The following is a 20,000-nucleotide window of genomic DNA, read 5'->3' on the forward strand; positions in this document are numbered from 1 at the left end:
GATATAACGATGAGAATGAGTACACAGTACACAGTCACAATTTAAGCAAAACATTGAATTTAATACAATAACCGAGCATCTGTAAAGTTTCCGTCGACAGCTTCTCTTTGACTCCTTTTACCCCGATATAACGATATGTTTGGTTATTTTTCAGCATTATCGTTATATCGGGTTTTCACTGTAGTGAGAGTCCGTAATGCTTGGAGTCATTTCCAGACAAACCTCTTGTGTCGAGATCTGAATTTTGTCCGTAATAGCGAGGTGTCCGCAAAGCGAGAGTTTACTGTAAATGGTTCTGCCCCAACACTGTACAAATATTTGCACTGTTATTTCCGTGTGCAAACGAGAGATGAAGCAAAGAAGAACGCCGGGAGGCAAAAGAGTTGCAGTTTTAGATGTTAAAAAGCGATTGAAGCTGTTGCAGGCTCCAGTCGTTCTAATGAAGTTACATTTATTAGGGAATGATTACTTGTATGCGTGAGCTTGCCTCACCGTAGGGCATTTTCCACATTATCAAAATCAAAAGACAAATGCCCCGGGGGATGAGCGGGCTTGGAATTGACTGAGCCATTAGTATTGATAAATTAGTTTTACTTTACGAACAGTTCGATTACAATTTAATTTTTTTTTTGTGTGTAGGAATTTGTCGTGACTGCAGGACGGCCATTGTTCCGGATACCAAGATAACGGTTACAGAAGCCTGTAGCTCAAGCATAGCTGGCATTGCAAAAGAAATTGAAAATGTTTCTCTGGTGAGCCACTTTAGTGACAGTACGTAGTAGTTTCTGTAGTTTTCACATGTATTTTCGCGGTGAAAGGGCATTATCAATTGCGATTTTAAGAAAACTTGTGATTAAACATGACCTGTTTTCTGATAGACACCCACTTGTGTAGACTTGCATAAACTTACTATGGGTTGTATCTTATTTGATCACGTTGAGATTTCAACGCAAGGAGTTATCCAGTAGTTTCGTTTGTTTGGCTAAACAATCTCCATCATTTATGAATAGCGCTATCAATATTAAATAATTACATTCAAGCCGATGCACGACTTTGGAAGTCAATTCATGTAAGTTCAGACTTCCTACTTGTGCTGGCCTCCATCTCGTTTTTTTTCTATTACTTCTCACCGTGCCTGATGTTTCAGAATTTGAGCGCCAGTGTAGCCCAGTCAAATAAAGCATTTGGAATTAAACACGTTATGACTTTCTACCAAGTTACATACTTATGTTTTCTTATTTTTCTGAGAAAAACAGAAACGCAAAGTAATACTAACAGTAAACACCCGCATACAAGAACACGTGGATTAAGAACATCAGGCTAAAAATTGGGCAATTAAACACCATTTATATACTGAAGAACAAATTCAGCCTGAAAAATAAACATGTTCTTTATGTTTAAAAAAGAAAAAGGATATCAGAAAAAGAAAGCTGGTCTAGAAAAACTCAGAAAATTCGTGTTTACTTATATCATTGATAGTATTTATTTACTTTTAATTTGAATTTTTTTTTTAGTGCAAGTAATGAAACATTGTATGCTAATTACACCTCTAGTGGTGTATAATGTATACTTTTTCTGAAAAAATTTTAAGAACAATTTAATAACACTTTCAGGCTGATTTCCACTAAACACCCATTAAACAAAAACACGATCAGCCAGAAGCCCGAAATCCATGTTCTTATATTCAGGTGTTTACTGTACACGCGTGGTTACATTTGTAGGACAAGAGGGAGGATTACGCTGGTGTTCCTCACAGTACTCCCATAACACCAGGAGGAAGTTTCTACATTCCTGAAAGTGACGACACATGCACTTCTTTTGAAGTAACGTTCGATGATCTTCACGGTGCACAGGCGGCAGAACACAAACCTGCTGACGCCTTTAACGAGTATTTGCAATCCCGAGATACCAGTCCAGTCCGTTCTAGGCTTAACACTCCGTGGGATATCGCAAGTGAGAGAACAAAGCGTTACTACATATGAAAAGCTGGACAAGGTGTGACCGCCATAATGGAAGATATCGCGCCCAAAAGTCCTGCTGAGTTGTTCCAGGCAATGTGTTCCTTGCAAGCCATTCAAAGAACTTTGTGAAGTGACGAGGAAACTGAGACAACTGTCGATGAAACCCTACTAGGAGCGCTTGCTGATTGCTACCACGCTGCTGGATGTCGGGAGACGCGTCGGCAAATTCTGTCTATCATGGCCGATAAAGTGTCGTTTAAGAAGTTGCGACTTTGGATACCAGACCTTAGTTGTCGTTTACCGAGGCCAAACGTCATTGCCTGACACACGGGAGAGGAGCACCTGTATCGTCAGCGCAAGCGCTTGTGATGCGTGTTTCCACTGCACAAATAGATCACTTTATCACATTTATCACAAGTGCACACGTTATCCAGGACTTGCCCTTCGGGGAAAGGACTATAACGTTGTCATCAAAAGAGACAATCAAAGTTCCCAACGTTATACGAACCATGGTTCCAGAACGATTAGTAAAGCAGTACCTCGCGTATTCTGAGGAGACAGGATTTAAAGCCCTCAGTCGCAGCACCCTATTGCGTATCTTAAGTGTCTGCGCCGCGTCTGTGAGAAAGTCCTTGCAAGGACTCGATTACATTAGTTCTTCAGGGGCAGAGGCATTTGACGATATATGTAAAGTAGCCGAGATGCTTGGGGACGCTGGGCAAGGGATGGGGTGGGCAAAAAAGCAAGTAACCAACCTAAGGGAAAGCAAGCACTATCTAAAGAGCGACTACAAGGTACGTTTTATTAATTTGTTTGTTTAATTGCAATCAAACTTTTCTACTGCGATCAAGCTTGCAAGTTAATAAGCTGTTCCAAGCGCGTTTGTTCAGTATAAATTTATTATGTCGCCGTTTGATTATTCGATGAAGGTAGACGATATTTTTTACTTCCCCCTATGTTCAATGGGTGGACGCTTCTATTTGTAAAGCAATACCCTTTCTTATTCGTTCAGAGTCGAACCAGTTTGCTGATTTTGGATTGGTCGTTCTGATAAAAAGAATAGACGGCGAGAGTCGGTTTATAGTCTTTGAACCCTATCCAGACCAGGGGGGGAGTGCCCGCACTGACCTTGAGCGTCTATAACTTTTTCAATAATCAACCAAACGCTGCCAAACTTGGCAGCTTTATCTAAAATTTATCTGGAAATAATTTGGTATGACAGGTTGTTGTTTCGGGAACTTAACGTTGCCATGGTAATGTCATTTTGAAAGACATCTTTTCTAAATTTGTAATTTTTTTGTTTTTAGTAATGGAAATTAGGTTTAATGTAGTTATTTTCACCTTTTTAGGCCTTTTTAGCAACCTTTTAAAGCAAGAGAGGATAATTTTATCCTCTGTTGTTTAAAGTTTTTAGGGACTTTTCGGTAATTTGCGGCGGTTTTCTGAGGTTTTTGAAAAAGTTTGAAATCCAGGATGGCGGATGGCGGCTGTTTGGACATTATGTCATAATTGTCACAAGATATGACGTCATGATACCACGTGACGTATACCAAAATATAGATGTTCAGACATACTATATACCCTTTAAGTTTCGTTGTCATTGTTCAAATATTCTGGAAGTTACGGAGGGGGAAGGGGTGAATCCGCACCCCCGGTCTGAATAGGGTTAAGAATGTTAAAATTACGAAAATAAGGGGAGGAAACTAGGAGGGAATAGGGCAGCTTCACCCCTCGCCGCCGCTTGCTGGCTGTTTCTCAATTCGTATTCAGGTTATCACGTCGCAGGTTAGGAAACGAAATAGACTGCTAGCAGTTAAAAATCAAGAAAAAAGTCTGAGCTGGGAGGCCCGGTACCCAAGCGCCATTGTCACAGAGCCTGGAACTAGAAGGCGATGGTCACAAATGATACGAAACATGCGGAAAAGGAAAAACCACCAAAACTGCGAATTGTATGCAGCGTTGAGAAATTCCGTATCTTAATCCTTTTTTTTTTTTTGCAGAAATAGTGTTTCTCTTAGATTTAAGGTAAAATTTCTTATTTATTACTTTACTAAACACCGGAGTGCAAGCTCAATTATCCACCAACGACAATGCTGTTCATCGAGTGGTTTTGCCTTTTAAAGATCAAAAGTCAGCTGACGCAGTGAAAAGGCAATTATCAGATCTACGCAAAAAAATAGATCACACTCTTCAACCTGTGTTCAAGAGTCGCAAAATATGTGAAGGCCTCGAGATCTGTGAGCCCAAACCACCTATAATTAGCCAACAATGCGTTGTGTACAATTGTAAATATGATTTGTGTGATGCAGAGTATGTCGGCTACACCAACCGAAAATTAGGCGAGTCCGTCGGGCTGCTCTGAAGATAGGAAAAAAGATGGCCTAATTAAAAAAAATCTTAAGCAACGTATTTCACGCACTTTATTGCGAATTGATGGATGACTTTGCGGCACGCTAGCTTTTACACAATGGAATAAATTAATACAAAGAGAACTGTTGTTTGTCACTGATTCAATTTTTCAGAAGTTGGATATTTGTCAAATAACTCCCCTGATTGCTGTACTGAAAGTAATTGTACTGATCGAAATACCTCCTGCACCAAAAATCCGAATATTCTGTGGCTTAAATTCACAGGTGCATGTGTCTAAAAGCTCGTCAGTGCCCGATCATTGCAGACCGTTTGCCTTAAGCGACCCCAAGAATCCTGCATATCAGTCTGTCTGAGAGCATGACCACAATGACGCATGTGACCGCTGCGACCTTCTTTCTGAGACCTTACTTCAAATTGAGGCAGGCCTGGCGGCGCAGACTGAAAATCTATCATCCGTGGAAAAGGAAGATCTTCTCTTCAGGGTGAAGCAAGCCAAGAAAGCCATCTGGGCTTGGAAGTCACACCTTCTTCGCTCTGTCAACCAAGACTCTGCCCGAGTGGAGCTTTTGGATCAACTAGATGAAACTTCAGTGCTGCTGGTGCAAGATTGGGCCATGAAATATTTGCCCAGAAAGTACAGAGAGAGCCAGACCGACTGGTTTGGGAAACGTGGTATCCCCTGGCATGTGACAGTAGCGACAAAGCGCGAAGGGGATGAGATGCAAATGCTTACATTTGTACACATTTTTAAACCGTGCAATCAAGACAACTGTGCTGTACTTGCAGTGATGGCAGATGTTATACGGCAGCTCAAGATCACAGTACCCAATCTAGCGTCCGTGTATTATCGGCAGGACAATGCCGGATGTTATCACTGTGGAGCAACCATTGTGTGCGCAAGAGTCCTCGGCGAGCAGTTTGGCGTATCCATAAAGCGCCTTGATTTCTCGGATCCCCAAGGGGGAAAAGGGCCTTGCGATAGAAAGGCTGCTACGATCAAATCACGTATGAGAGTTCACCTAAATTCTGGCAGCGATATTGAGACTCCCGCTCTGATGTCTGATGCAATTCTTTCCTCCGGGGGAGTGTCCGTGGTTAACGTTACTCTGTGTGAATTAGCCACACCTCTTGAGCAATCTTTGAAGGTCGAAGATGTGAGTTTGATTAACAATGTTGAGTATAACGGTGACGGAATTCGCGTGTGGAAGGCCTACGGTGTTGGCCCTGGGAAACTTTTAAAGTTAGAGAATCCACCGTTGTCGGAGCTTCCATCACTCATAAGTACTCAAACACATTCCAGTACCTTCACTTCAGTCAAGGTAAGAAGAAAAAACGTACAGCCTCAAGTTCATGAGGATCAAGTAGACCAAGAGGCTAACGCTGAATTCTTAGAAAATCTGACAGGTGTAGAAGAAGGACTTTTTGTTTGTCCTGAGGAGAGCTGCACACGGACATTCCTAAGGTATTCTTCAATGCAGCGACACTTAGATTGTGGTAAACACGAGCGAGCTCTAGAGCGCGAGACATTAACAGACAGAGCTGTTAAGGTGTATGGAGAGAAACTGGAGGGACAGACCCCTTCAGTACCAGAGGTTATTGCAAACAGTAGACCTGACATCATACCAGATTCGTGCAGAAAAGTACCAATGGGCTGGGCACTAAGGGCTGGTGTCCGACGAAAGAGATTTACTTCCAGTCAGAAGGCCTATCTTACTGCCAAATTTAAACTGGGGGAACAATCAGGACAGAAAGCAGACCCTGCATCAGTTGCACGTGCGATGGTAAGCGCCAAAGATGCAAGTGGTAACCACCTGTTTACAAGCGACGATTTCCTTACAGCAAATCAAATAGCTGCCTTCATTTCCCGACTGGCTGCGAAAAAGACCCTCCAGGATGACGAGGAACTGTCTGATGACGACTTGGAGGCTGCTGCAAGTGAAGCAAGAATCCAAGAGCTGTCGAATACGGCTGTAAACGAACTGGCGCTTAGACACCCTATCACATATGATGCGTACAATCTTTGCGAAATGGCTGCAAAGTCCAAGTTAAAGAGATTTTCCATTTCAGTGCTGAAGAATATTTGCTTATTTTTTAGCATTGATATCAGCGATATCTCCGTTCATCGTAAGCAGCCTTACGTGAGCAAGATCAAAGCCCTTTGTTTTAGCTGTACCTGTCAGCAGTGACGAACTACATGTAGCTTAAATATTGGTTTCATTGACGAGGAAAACACCTAAAGTATATGACACTGTATTCTTTTCCTTTCTTTCTTTCTTTTTTTTGCTTTATAAAACCCATTCAGTTAGCTGGTATGGAGGAACTTCCTGCTTTCTTGAATCTCCGAGGGTACGCCGCCTCTGTCTTGTCGAGAATTCGGGATCTTAAAGAATGGCCGATTAATTGTTTAAGGGACGGGAAACAACTTTTTCTGAGTTCGAGTTGAGAAAACTGTCAAGTTTCTAGCGATGGCCATTATCATCGTAGCAATCAAGGTACAAAATCGAAAGGTTTAAATTGATGAGCATGCTATCGTAAGGAAAATTTAAAAAAAAACAACAACAAAAACAAAAAACAGAGATTGTGTAAGTCCAAAGCTTTAAAAAATGTAATTGTAATGACCTACATTCAGGCGCTATCAAATAACACGTAATGTTTCGCGGCCTGATACAAGCGGCCGACTTCGTGACTCGAAGATTTACGTTTTTAGTGAAGTTTAACGTTCAAAGTGCTTAGATAAAGCACGAAATTGTTAGTCTGTTGTTCTGTTTACATAGTCGGTAGAATTTTTCCAGTGTCATTAGAAAAGAACGCCTCACCGTGGAACCTGTCTGCCTGCCACTGAAGGTCATGGTAGACCTTATCGATCCACTAGGGACACTGTCTTTAGGCGTGTGTACACGGTTTGTAGGTTTGTGTTTGTCGTGAATGTGTTATTTTATTTTATTTTATTTTTTGTGCAGGATTTTTTTAAGAATTCCATAAATAGGTAACAAAATGAAAGGCAAGCTTGCGTTTGCTGTTTGCCGTTAAACGTCATGCTTAAAGTGCTTATTGATAAATATAATCTTTGCAAGCGCGAAGTCGTGGAAATAGAGTCGATAACAACGCATGTATAGTCAGTACCAGGGGGTGACTAAATTTACGAAAACGTCAAAAAGTAGTTTTTCAGAATGGCACTGATTCAAAACACTCAAAGAGATCTACAGCATTTTTTAAGTGAATTCGCGCAGATTTTTGTTTAAAACATAACACTGACTAAGAAATAAATATTAGTTGGCCCTGCACTCGGTACAGCGATGTCTGCAGACGAATGCCTGTCTGAGTGTCCTGTGCACGTTTAGCGTGATTGCGTGACAAACATGAGTGATGACACACGACTTCGTTGGTGAACATCGTTGTGCCATTTATGATTTATGAACAGCTTCGAGTATTGTAAATGGTCAAGCCGGACGTTGTAAACACTTTTCAAGTGAACATGGCGATTTGAAACAAAAATAATGGAAACATCACTCCTTAATCACTGGTTTCAGAAGGTAAGGGTAACATATTGAGTTTCTGATAAAGCACAGCTCAAAGCGGTAAGATTTTGCAGAAATTATGGCTTCCATAATAAAAGAATAATTGGATTATCTGCGATTGTTTACACGGCGGCGTTGCGATTTGCACGAAATAGATCGGGCTATTTCTTCACAGTAATTAAGAGCCCCAAATTAAATTTTATATCCTTGAAAAGAACATCGTTTCCAATTTTCAGAAATGCTCATCTCAAGTGATTCCGAGTTATACCGAGTAGGAAAAATTTTTATTGAAAAACTGCTCCAAAATGAAATTTTTAATCAATCAAATTTTGGCGATTTTCAAATATTCGCCAATAATTCATAGTTATGTCAATAATCCCGTTATTAGATTCAAATCATTTTTTAATACCTCGTATACAAATAGATAATATTCGGAAAGACTAACTTTTTTTTGCGCTTTTGAAGAATAACGTTTTTGTTGCCCTATTCGTCGGCTTCATTTCGGCCACTGTTATGGCGGTTGGGGCTCGATACAGTGTTTGGTGATTTTCTAGACAATAAAAATAGTTCTGAACAAAAAAAATTATACCACGTTTATAGACTTACCCTAAGGTATCTTTGAGCGAAGTATGAAGGTAGGGCTTTTTCTAGGCATGTGCCACATTTTTTGATTTCACGCGGTCTCCAGAAAAATTCTCTCTTAACTCTTTCTGGGGGAAATTTGGCCAACAAAACCAAACAATGCACGCAACCCTACGAACTCCTAGATCTGCTTGACGACCCTCTCTTCACTGTGACAGACATCCGTATTCTTAATTCTGAAGTGATAGAGGTATCGTACAAACGCGATGAAGATGATCCTTACAAAGGGAGCAATACGAATATTTTCATCGCAGATTTACCACCTGATTGGCCCGCCTTAAATTGTACGAATCATTGGTAAAGTTGGGTGACCAGGTCTTGTGTTACGATACAGACTCGGTCATCTATACATGGAAAGCGGGGCAGACAGAAATCGAGCTTAGCGACTACCTCGGCGGCATGACCAACGAGCATGACAATGGCAACTTTATCGTAGAATTCATCTCCGCAGGTGCGAAGAACTATGGGTATAGAACAAAGAATGGTAAAGTGGTGTGCAAAGTAAAGGGATTTTCGCTGAATGTACGTGGTGCCAAACAGCTGAATTACGACATCACCCGCCAAAATATTTTGGATGAAATTCTTCACCTGTTAGATGAACGAAGAAAAACGCTGGTGGTCAACCCGACCCTCTTTGTCAGAAACCCCACTTTGAAAAAAAACCAAGACTGAGACTCAGACCAAGTCGTATCAACTTGTGTTCGACAAGCGAGTTTTAGATCATTCGAACAGTTTTAAGTCTTATCCTTACGGATATTCGCACCTGGATGCACAAGATTTGTAGAACATGGACTTGTTGCTTTTATATATATATATATATATATAAAAAAAACATTGACACTCAAAGCGAACACTCAAAGCGAACGTTGTTTTCATTGTTTTTTAAATAAAACAAAGTTTTAAAAAAGTTTACATGATGTGTTAGTTATTTCTTAATGTAAACAGTTAATTCTTGAATCCCTTGGGGGTGACCATTTCCATTTCCGTGAGGCGTACTACTTTTCGTAACTTTTCATAATAATCCCTCTATGTTTCTTTGATTTGTTTTTCATGAGAAATCATGCATAATTTACATTTGTGGCATCGACATGAATACACTCGAGGCATCTTCAGTGTCTACAACTTAACAAAAAACACTACACTGAACGTTTTCTATGTTGTTCAATATTATCAAGCCATTTCTTTAAAAAATAAGTTCTTTCCTCCACGTTACGTATCATTTCTTTTAATTGGAATTCTATTTTATCTTCCCATGTAGGATCCATTTGTGTTTCTTTCTCTTCTTCTTTTCCTGGGCTTCGCTTTTTGGCAGCAGCAGCTCCAGAAAGACAGCCTCTGGCTGTCTCTTTTTTTGGTTAGACAAGTTATCTCACTTGTCTAAAATGCAATGTGACGATAGAAGCGCCGTCTGTAAACTGAGCCAAATTATTATTTTCCGACTCACTTATCAGTGTTTCCACCACATCGATGTGATTCTTATGTAACTTGATGTAATGAATCTTCTTGGGATCGTAATAATAATTTCCTTCCAAGATTGGTTGGTAGTGTATTTGACGTATAAGATCAGTCTTCTGATCTCTAATACGTACTGGAAAACAATGGACGATGATGAAGATGTGTTACTTGCACGTGGTCATGGCAGCCGGCTGTGTTTTATCAAGCTCGTCAAATCTAACAAATGTTTTGCTCTACTGCTATATATTTCATTCCTTTTCGACACACAAAAGTGCTCAATACATTGGGAAGGCGGGCAACGACTTCTAACCGATGTATCAGCAATCCTGCCTCAAAATTCCTGGGATATTTATGGGGCCAGAAGCTGGGCAACTCCGAGAGCGAGTTCGGGCAGAAGTAAATCCTACTTGGCTTCAAGATTTCCGTACACTGCTAACGACACAAGCAACCAACAGCTCAGCCGAATAGTTCTCGGAGGGAATATCCACAAAAACCCAGGTCCAACGGAAAAGAGAACCCCAAAATATCCTTGTAAGGAGAGTGGGAAAGGAGTTCGCTTGAATCAAGATGCTTTGTTATGTACTGAGTGCAATGTCTGGTCACATGCTAAGTGCATAAACCTGAGTAAAGCCGGCTTCAAGTACTACTGTCTGGACTACCTAGATATTGAATGGACCTGCTCGCTTCCTTTTAGGTTTGAGCAAAGTTTGGTAGGAGTAGAAAATCTAACTCAACATGGCGGCGAAGGTGAATATGCAAATGCAAATGAGGATGTGGTTGGATATGCTAATGACTTGCCTGAACTGTGGATAATACAAGAAAGGAAACGGAACACTACCGATCTCAGGATGGTTCATCTAAACATCAATAGCTGCCAAAACAAACTGGATGATCTGATATTACTTAACAAAGAATTAAAGTCACATGTGATTTTTCTGTCAGAGACTAAGATCGACTCTTCTTATACCAATGCACAGGTGGCTCTTGAAGGATATCATACCTATGGGATGGATAGAAAAAAGGGTGGTGGTGGCCTGATGGCATATTTCTCATCAAAGATGGTATCTCATCGTGTAAAGCTTCCTAAGCAGTATAAATTACTTGAAATTCTGGCCATAAATGCAACAATAAACAATAATGATGTGTTGTTTGTTGGTATTTATCGAGCCCCAAACGCAACTGGCACCGACCACTACCGTAAACTGGAAGAGGAATTTAATTCACTATGTATGTGGGCTACAATAGAATGTAACACACTCATACTTACTGGAGATTTGAACCTTGACAGATTAAGACCAGAACGCACAGAAGGGAAAATTTTTGCTCAGTCTAGAGGAGGTTTATGTATTATGTTTATTGTATCTTTTGGGATGGACGTGTGAGAACAGGAATCTTGGACATTCCCGGTTTCACAGGGGTGACGGGTTCGTTCTTGATCCTCGTAGGTGTGACAGGTTCCCTCTTGGGCGTCATCTGAGGTATGGTGGCTTGTCCCTTCATATTTATGGATTTAATGATCTTTTAACAATCCATTTTGCAACCCCTCCGTGAGATTACCCTCGTCGTCTCGAGGTGGAGGTTCTACACCACCGGTGATAGGAATCTGTCTCAATTTGTCAATAAGCTTGCGTTCTTGCATTAACAATTCTTTTACTACAGGTTTTTTTTAAAGCAGCAGGAGTGTATGTATCTTTTAGTAACAGGTTTGCTTCGGTGGCCACGCGTGCAGCTTTGTCCAGAGGAGTACCTTTGGTAGTTTTTCCCTTGTAATAATCTACCAAAGCTCGAAACTCATCAGGTTTCACTGTTAAGAATGTCTCCATAATCGCCACAAGGGTTCCACCACATGTATATGCAACCACCAGAACAGTCTAGCTATTTGAGTCTACACTCAGGTGAATCCTTGCAAATTAAACTTTATACCCGTGTCCACTTCATTTGTACCCTCTTGCACAGCAACAGTCATGATATCTTAAAACACTGACAGAATGCGTCGTTCATACCACTCCAAAAGCTACCACCTGTTTGATTCACAAGTAATCGATGTCTCTTTTTTAAAGAGTTACCCAGTTTACCCAACTCTCTCAACATCACTCTATATTTCTTGAGTTTGGCAACGGTGGGCGGTGACAAAAGGTATCTTTTTCTTCAACATGTTCAACGTGAACTCACTGTTGGCATTGATTTGATCTTTACTTTTTTCCATACGACGCCTTCTATTTTTCTCTTGTAAAATAGATTTTAAAAAATCCACATTTCTCTTGAAACTACTAATCATCGCTTTTTCTTTGTAAGAACGTCTAAGCCTTTTTTAGCCCCAAACGATGCAGCTCCTCCAAGGGCACCTAAACCTAATGCTTTACCTCCAGCAATGAGGGCTGGAATGAGTGCCGCTAATAATAGGATACCTCCTTTTTGTCCTCTTTTGGTTACTCTTCTTTTCACTCTTCTTCTCCTTTGGGTTGTAGGCATACTGCGCTTATAACCAGGCATCTTTCTTATTTATCTCACTCTGTAACAGCGTACACACCCTTCGTGCCTTCGTACAAGTGACTTAAAAGTCTCATAGAATCTCTACTTGCAGGGTATACGTCAAATAACAAATAACCATAGGGTCTGTCCGTACATGCATCATATATATCCATGACAGGTAGCCACTTGGCCGGGTATATCTGTAGCAGTAAGGTGCGCAATGCCACTTTATCTCTAGGATTTTTAAAGGCAATAATGTATTGCGCATTCCTAGAGATGGTCTTGGCATATTTTCCTTGAGGGAACATATCTTGGCAGAGATAACACACGGTGACATTCATGTGGTGAGAATATTGAGTGAAAAGATTAAGAACAAGTCTCTAAGAATCAAACATCCTGGCAAATGAAAATTTTCCACCCCCCTTCAAATTTTGCATGCAGCTAGGCACTCAGGGGGGATGCACAAAAATGCCCTTTTTAAAGGTCGCAGGACTCTTGTTGCCATGGTAACAACGGCTGCTTGTTCGAGGCTTGAAGCCTCATTTTCATACAAAAACGTCGCAAAAAAAGAGTGAAATGTTTATTTCTCTATCTCAAGCTAAATACATTACAAACTGGCACTTCTACCATACATAGTGACATCAGTCGTCTTCACTTTGACTCATTCAATTTTCCCTGAGAGTGAATGTGAACACACCAATAGATTATTCATCTCGGTACAGTTTCGGTCATTTTTGTTGTCGGGTAAAACATGGAAAACGTTTATGTGAGTTTCTCCAAAAGTACACCGATTCTGGAACAGAAACTACCCACCTAGCTGGTTATAATATTCTAGTTTTAAATATGTAAAAATATCTGCGGGCCTGCCTCCACTTTTTATAGAGGCAATTCGCGAAAAAAGCTCAAAATCAGATATTGCACAATTTGGCGATGTTTACATCTAATGTTCTCAACAACAAATGTTTCAGACAAATGAAACATGCACGGCTTTGGAAGAATGTTATCTTATGAGCAATATCCCGAAGAGAAATCTCGCCTCTGGTTGTCATTGTCAGATTACGAGTGCTGCACTTTCTTACATGGAATTTGAGCAACCCGAAGTCCCCTGAAGATACACTGATATACTTGTATGTCATTTGAAACATGTTGAAGTGGGCTGATCTACACTAAAGTATCCTCACACCGATCAATTGTCATAAACATGTACGTTATCACGATGGCGTGATGCTGTATTTCTCCATGAAGTTTCCATCGGTCGCTCCAAAGAAGACAGGAAATGGATATTTTTCATATATGTCAGCAGATTTCCGCTTTCTGAAGTAAAAAAAAAACAGACAAAAAGAGGAAAACCCTGATAAACGCTCGTAAACACTGATAATCTAAGAGTATAAATCGTAACTTGTCAGCGGCAGCACTACATGTAAAACCCAGTTGCAACCAAATCAATTTGAACGACATAGGCATCTCCTTACAAAGAGCAGATACGACCAGTTATCATTTCCTTGTGACAGGAACTAAGATATTTCAAATCATCTGAAAACTGTCAGAAAACTGTTTAAAAATTTTCATAAGATATGAAGAGGAGAGACTTATCACCGCCGCAGTGCTATCGAGTCAATCAATGTTTCCTTCCATGTATTGATAAAGAAAAAAATCATAACAAAGCTCGAAATAAAAGATTTAATTAAATCATAATTTAATAACTCCACCTTTCAAACAACTTATTATCCACACGCAAATCGTAACTTGTCACATGAACAAAACTCCACATGGTTAATGTGTAATCTGGATTGCTTCATGTCTTTCAGGAAAAAGAACAGCGATTTCATCACAATTATTTTCCATACTTTTCTCCCGGATATCTTTTACAAGCTTAAAGAAAGATAAATATAACGCAATCTCCCAGTGATTTACACGAGAGGAAGTCAAAGGTCTCTTTAATTTTCCCCTGAGGTGGCCGGCTCACCAGGAAGAAAAAGGAGATCGTTCGGTCTAATAACGTTAGTCTGTGGAGACCATCAAGCTAATAGCTGAGAAGATTGTGCCCTTTGGTTCATCAGTGACAGCATTAATTATTTCAAATCTGTATTTTTCGGTCCAAGCGACATCAAAAATAGTTGCTTTGTAATTTTGTAATCACTTTCTATAGCATTTTATTGTCAAGGGAAATAAATCTCAAGGCTCAAAGCCAATACAACGTTCGAGCATGTGAAAGACTCCCTGAAAAAAGCTAAATTTTGGAAATTGATTGTGATGAAATCCCTGTTTCGTTTTCTGTACTGCAGGGATACTGAGAAGTTCAAAATCTCCACTTTGTGATGATTTTCGCGCGAGTAGTTCAAATTGCTATTGTGACGACTGGGTTTTACATGTAGTACTGCTGCTGACAAGCTGCGATTTCTGCTCTAAGATTCTCAGTGTTTACGAGCGTTCAAAAGTTCTTTTTTATTGTTGTTGTTTTTACTTAGAATGAGCGGAAATCTGCTGATATATCCAAAAATGTCCATTTCTCGTCTTCTTTGGGGCGATCGATGGAAACATCATAGAGAAATACAGCGTCACGCCATCGTGGCAACGTACATGTTTATGACAAATGACCGGTGTGAGGATAGATTCTTATAGATCAGCTGACTTCAACTTGTTTCAAATGACATACAAGTATATCAGTGTATCTTCAGAGGACTTCGGATCGCTCAAATTCCCATGAAAGAAGGTGCAGCACTCGGAATCTGGATGATATGCACACGATTTGAGGTTTATGTTTGTAGTTATGTCGAGTAGTCCTCCAAGAAGTTTGATCAATTTTTTTTTTAAAAGATGACAACCAGAGGCGAGATTTCTCTTCGGGATATTGGTCATAAGATAACATTCTTCCAAAGCCGTGCATGTTTCATTTGGCTGAAACATTCGTTGTTGAGAACATTAGATGTAAAAATCGCCAAATTGTGCAATATCTGATAGAGAAATAAACATTTCACTCTTTTTTTGCGACGTTTTTGTATGAAAATGAGGCTCCGAGCCTCCAACAAGCAGCCGTTGTTACCATGGCAACAAGAGTGCTGCGACCTTTAAAAAGGGCATTTTTTTGTGAATCCCCCCTGAGTGCCTAACTGCATGCAAAATTTGAAGGGGGGTTGAAAATTTTCATTTGCCAAGATGTTTGATTCTTACAGAGACTTGTTCTTAAGTATTTCTTTGTCATCTCCCTCCGACATGATATCATCCAGGACAAGAATACCCCCTCGTTTATCTCCAAACCATGTTGTTAAATCGTCGTGGGTAGGCACTCCTTTAAAAAATTCTATGCCATAGTGTTGCATGTCATCAAACCTATTTTGCCAGGGTTCATAACAGTAGTGCACGCGGGCGGTCTTTCGTCAAAGACATCTAAATTTTCTAAAAGCAGGTGATGGAGAAAGGTGGTTTTTCCACAACTTGTAGGGACCACAATCAAAATATTGGAAGGGAATTTGAAAGAAAATCCTCGTTCCACACACTTGAACATGATTGCTAAAAGCGAGTTACACAAAAATGACACGATTTTCTTTCATTTCTTTCATTTTATTGACGATTGAATAATGTCTTCTAACATGTCGCCTACTTTGTCATCGTTGCCTACATAATCCTTTTAGAAAACATGGAAAAAACTAATTCATACTTTACGTCTTGCTTTACACATTAAATAAATGATGGCATTATTTTCACAACTTGCGGTTTTTACAGATTGTAATGCTCAAGTATTTTTACTCACGTAAGGCCATCGGTTTAACCATACAATAAATGGTGTCAGAAATTCACAAGTGGCTAAATCTAACCCATAGCTATTTGAAATTTCACAGCTATCGTGTTCGGTCCACACAGCTATCCAGTGTTCCCCAGGTTTGTCTGCAGGGTGGGTATTGAGAATGTAAGCTCTCGGTTTCACACGTTCAGGCGACTTGGGTAGTTCGTCACAGGCTAAAGCACCCACAAAGTACTTGCGGAGTTCTGGATCGCTATCCGCTAAAGCGTTGAGTTGATTAGTAGTAAGCCACACAAACTCCATCACTGATGCACTTCCATGATGGTAGCCCTTAATGCCATCAATTTCCATAATGCTTTCTTATTCAGCATACACGATCACTGTTTTCTGACTTGCTTGCCCTGCACATTTAGTGTGAATGTTGATGAAGCCTTCGTATTTAGGTAGAAGAACCAGGTCATCGTGTCTTCCATTGGCCACATTGGAAAATGCAAACAGCATGCAATTTTTTACATGACCCCAGTCTGAATCGCACCATGTTTCCTGCATTTCTGTACACACAGCCAGTAGCATCCAGAAATCGGTAATAACCCACCAAGTCTTCTTTGACCATTAGAAATGTTGAGTTCCAAAGTCTCGCCAGGGTATTCTTCTCCATTCACAATTTGTTTGATGTATTCCACCTCAAATTAGCCAAAGGCCAAGCAGTCTTCTTTGTATTGACCATTGAATGCAGTAGTTTTCAGAATACCAATGATGACTCTTTGTGGCCCCTTTCCATTAAGTGGGTTGTTGATTTCTTTAGAAGTGGCCCCATCCTCCAGGGGAAACTGTCTCATTTCAGTACGGATCATGGGATACTTGGCTGAGGTTTTGGTCATCATACTCATCATGCTCATGTAGACAGCTGGGTTTAGGGACACCAGACAAGGGAAAGAAGGTAAGTTTAATATCCTCTGAGTTGACTCGGACTTCCTCATTGGGTGGATTGTCTTCTCTGTTCATGAACAAAGCTGCTGGATTCAAATAAAATTCCAATTCCAAAAGAGTTTTGGGGATGATCCATTTTCCTTGGTGAAACGCGTCTATAAACGGTTTCATTCTTAACATTCTTCTCTTTCCTCCTGCATAGGAATCTCTTGTATCTGCTCTCTCTTTCTTGATGCTGTCTTGATGATTTGTAGAAAGAGCTTTATACGTGGCATCATCCATCTTGACATTTCCAGCAGTTTAGGTTACAGGAGAATCGATTTCGTTCCGCAATCCAGCTGGTTCGAGTATCGTCTCTCCATCATCTCTGTCATAATTCAGGATCGTCTGTATGAAAGCTTTAAGATGGTACATGTCCACCTGTAGATCGCAACGCCTTACATTCTTTTCGTTTGTTTATTGTTCTTGTGCAAAAAAGCTAATTTTAGTAAAGTTTCGTGTGCGCTTTCTTTGTGTCATTGCGTAACGTTGCGTAACGTAGCATCTATTTAACCGTATTGTTCATCGTAGTTTGGGGTAGTTTTGCAGTGTAGTTTCGTCGAGTGTAGTTTCGTATATTTGTTCTTTTCGCTTCGTGCAGTTTGTTCGCCACTAGGCAGGATCTATAACATCGCAACAAATGTAAGTTTTGTATCATGTAGTTTTCTTCGTCGTAGCTTTCCTTATGTATTTAGTCTAGTTTATATTGTAATAGTTTTCGTTCCCTGTTTTATTTGCAGTTTTTTACTGTGTCGTTTTGTTCCGCGTTAAAAATTGCGCTAGAATTAGTATTAGTCGCCAGTGGCAGTTACATCGTTAAAAATTTGCGATGCTTCAATGATGTCTTCGGAACGAGCACCTGAAGAATTGGACGAAGTAAATCTGCGAACAAGACCAAGAAGACCGAATACGACTCTCGATTCGGATGGAGTTCGTAACGAAAGGATTCGAAGCCTTAAGAACACTCGAAGAGGTCACATAGCAAACGTAACTGCTAAAGTTAATGAAGTCATCGAATTACTTTCTGACGAAGGAAATGTACAAGAAGTAAAGGAAAAACTTACAACCTCCAAAGAGGCCTTTCGTAAGTTTGGAGAAGCGCACAGAAGTTATGCAGCAGAACTCGTAAACAAAGAAGAGAAGACTAAGTGCATGGAGTATTTCAGCCGCGAAGAGAAGTCTACTGAAATCATTGATAGACATGGTGATGTGTCTGTTTCAACGTCTTCTGCGTTTATGCACACGTCGTCAGGTTCCTATTTTCTTTATGCGACTTGTGAGAAATCCCCCTCGTTGTTGTTTTTTTCTTTTTCTCCCTTTGTACCTTTTTAAGATGGAAGACACAGGATCCGTCAGTGATGCTGTGCCTACATCAATGATAGGATCACTTTGACGTACGGTACTGATGCGGACCATGTTTTATTCTCCAAAAATATCGTTGAGCCTCTTGGCAACTTTTCTCTTTAATTCGTTCTTAAGCGCTCGGGATGCCCCTCTCTTTATACCTCGCGGCACTTCTGATAACGAACGCTTTTTGACACTGCTTTTAAGACCCCTACTACACCTTTCAGAAAACCTTTAGCCATGTCTTTAACTCCGGCACCTATTTGAGGATCACCCCTGGATCCAATAAAAGGCGGTGGGGTGTAAGATGAGGGGGTCTGCCAGCGCATGAGACCACCACCTCCTTGTTCATTGGGCACATACACTTTAAAGCGCCTCAAACCTCCTCCTCTCATGATGCGATCGCCACAAACACACAGGTCACTTTAAATCTTTTTTATTAGTCCAACTGTTATATTTGCTAGGGTACCCTTTCCACTCGACAAACAATTTACCTTTTGTCTCTTAATACTCTTTCCACTCGAAAATAAGTCGCTTCATCTACATGTACTTTTTGCAAATCCCACGCATAAAATGTGCCTTGTAAGGGCGTGTCATCCAATTCTTACACTTTATAGGTCGTCACCATACCAAGTACCACTTTAGGAACTTGAAACACTTCTTCCGTCCATCCTGGTAGATACTATTTCTTAAATGGTCTAAATTTTTTATTCAGTCGGACTTAATCACCTCCTTTAAAGACAGGTTTCTTTTTCTTTTGAGTTTGATATTTCCCATACAGATTGTTTGTGACTTTAGCTGGTGTGGTTTTGATACTCCTGTGATAAGTGCGATTGTATTGATTCACAAGTTTTGGTTAGACATCGACATACTTGAGAGTATTGGCAGCTGTGAAATAACAATACAATTTCGATTTAAGAGTTTGATTGAATCGTTCAACGATACTGGCTTGGGCATCTCCATGCATTGAAAAGTGATGAATCTCATGTGTTTTCATCTATGTTTGAAAGGTCTAATTGTAAAATTCTTTGCCTGCATCTATCTGTAACGTCTGACGTTTCCTTCCTTTGGCTTCCTTGAGGCTTCCTTGGCAAAAGCATCCGTCACATCTTTTCCTGTTTTCTTTTTAATCGGCAAGGCCCATGCTTATTTGGAAAAGGCATCGGATCACGATCAATATGTATCGTATCCCTTGTTCTGTTTGGATAAGGTCTGTACTTCAATCAAATCTGCTACCCATTGTTGATCAATGTCGAGCACCACCAAAGGTAAAAATTCACCTCGTTGACGTCTAGGTTTGTGAAGCATGTACGCCAAATTTTTCTCTAATTCTTTTTTAGCTTGAGCATTAGAGATCTTTTGAGCTTTGGCATACGGTACCACACCACCCAATCTACCGACAACACCGGGCTCATCATATAAGTCGTGCGATCCTCTCTCTTTTGTTTTCATTTTTTCATCCTTGATATCTTTTTTAATGTTCTTAACCAAGATAAATAATACCAAAGTTTGAAACAATGGTAGGTG

The 20,000-nt window shown here is 40.3% G+C and overlaps 3 pseudogenes; 1 reads left to right on the forward strand and 2 right to left on the reverse strand.

Moving 5' to 3' along the window:
• The window catches only part of LOC149040055 (uncharacterized), a 6,604-nt pseudogene extending 87 nt beyond the window's left edge, over positions 1-6,517 (forward strand).
• Positions 6,518-12,448: 5,931 nt separating this feature from the next.
• On the reverse strand, positions 12,449-15,738 carry LOC149040056 (uncharacterized; annotated as a pseudogene).
• Positions 15,739-16,520: 782 nt separating this feature from the next.
• On the reverse strand, positions 16,521-17,504 carry LOC149040057 (uncharacterized; annotated as a pseudogene).
• Positions 17,505-20,000: the final 2,496 nt, after the last annotated feature.

Source organism: Pocillopora damicornis, chromosome 9 (assembly GCF_964200805.1).
Source record: "Pocillopora damicornis chromosome 9, jaPocDami1.2, whole genome shotgun sequence".
Taxonomy (NCBI): Eukaryota; Metazoa; Cnidaria; class Anthozoa; order Scleractinia; family Pocilloporidae; genus Pocillopora; species Pocillopora damicornis.